Source organism: Cryptomeria japonica, chromosome 4, assembly GCF_030272615.1.
Source record: "Cryptomeria japonica chromosome 4, Sugi_1.0, whole genome shotgun sequence".
In the NCBI taxonomy this organism is placed as follows: Eukaryota; Viridiplantae; Streptophyta; class Pinopsida; order Cupressales; family Cupressaceae; genus Cryptomeria; species Cryptomeria japonica.
In genome coordinates this window covers 540,496,725-540,498,316 of record NC_081408.1, presented here as the reverse complement: position 1 = coordinate 540,498,316, position 1,592 = coordinate 540,496,725, and the positions used below count along the sequence as shown (strand labels likewise).

At 26.1% G+C, this 1,592-nt stretch overlaps 1 non-coding gene across 1 annotated transcript; it reads left to right on the top strand.

Annotated features, from left to right (window-relative positions):
* Positions 1-209: 209 nt before the first annotated feature.
* Positions 210-295, top strand: TRNAI-UAU (transfer RNA isoleucine (anticodon UAU)). The gene is given in 2 exon segments: positions 210-247; positions 260-295. It is a non-coding gene; the product is annotated as a tRNA-Ile (tRNA).
* The last annotated feature ends 1,297 nt before the right edge of the window (positions 296-1,592 follow it).

The following is a 1,592-nucleotide window of genomic DNA, read 5'->3' as shown; positions in this document are numbered from 1 at the left end:
GCAATATATAACATATAAAATACAAATCGAAAAATACAGGGAAATCTCATCATAATCTGAAGAGCTCTTGTGCGGAGCATTTTATATATATATATATAGAAATGCCGTAAAATAATCGCATATAAAATTGTAATATTTTAATTGTATATTTTGTTGTAGTTAAAAGATATTTTAATAATAATATCAATTTAAAATTTATCAAAAAGTTCGGTCCCGTAGCTCAGTTGGTTAGAGCGTTGGTCTTATGTTTGCCTGAGGTAGCCGAAGGTCGCGGGTTCGAGCCCCGCCGGGACCAAAATGGTGGCATTATCAATTTGTCGTGAAGAGAGGTTATTTAAACGTATACAAAATGCTAAAATTTTGGAATTAATCGCATTACTAATTTTTTTTGGGATCATCTGGGCATATTATATTGTTCACTATTTATGTAATATGTAAGATTGAAGAACTTAATATGACTACTGGTTTGTACAATTTTTTCATTGTTTCATAAAATTTAAACTTTAAATGGATATGAAGATGTTTGTAATTTATATATTTGAAATTCAATATGATAAAGTGTTGTGGGAAAATTGTATATGATAACCATTGGGTGGATATAGCATATAAAATTACATGAAAATAGGAGTTTTTTTTTTTGGTCGTTTTTGCATTTTTTATTGAGAAGGTTTTATATTTAAAATCATAAAGTAGTGTATCTCAAAATCATAAGTTCGTAATGTACATTTATTTTTTATACTAAGCCTTTCAAATACTAAATATTTTCTCAAGTACAACCCACACATAAAATATTACCCAATGTTGCATACAATTTTACAAGTGAATCCAAATAAATACACTTCCTAGTGATACAAAGACAACAGAGTGTATAGGAGGTCAGCACAATTCGTGTAAGAAAAGCCAAAAAATAATAGTTTTTTGTGACTTTTTATAATCTATTAATATGTCCAAAATTAATTTTCATTTTAAAAAGAGGAAAATTAATATTTAAAATTATAAAATTTGGAGTATGGATATGAAAAATACACTTATATTCAATAATATTTGGGATTTCTTTGAGAATCAACTTACACCCTAATGATGTTGCAAGTTTATTTAAATTTGAAAAACAAGTCAAGAAAGCTTTAGCAGAATTAAAATTTTATATTCTTCACAAGTTACATTCACATAAAGACTATTAAATTTGAAGCTTACAAAACTGAGAAGACACCTAAAAATTCATATGACAAACAAACTACACATAATTTTTTTTATCTATTAATGCTATCATTAAACAATAAACACAATAATGATAAAAAATGAAAATCAAGAATACATCACTATAGGTGTTAAAATTGATGATGACATGTAAACTATGTTATTTTTAATGGACTTACTTTTAATTACACAAATTTCTTCAATATGTGAATGGCTCACTCAACATGAACATCAATTTAGAAAGAAAAACATTTTCAATTTTGAAAAAGCTTATGTTGTTTCTTCTTAATTTTTTTTTCTAGATTATCAAAATATAATAAGTTTTTTCACTATAACTTTATTGGGATGATACTACATGTTCTTCTTCTAGGAATAGTAACAATAGGTCCCAAAAT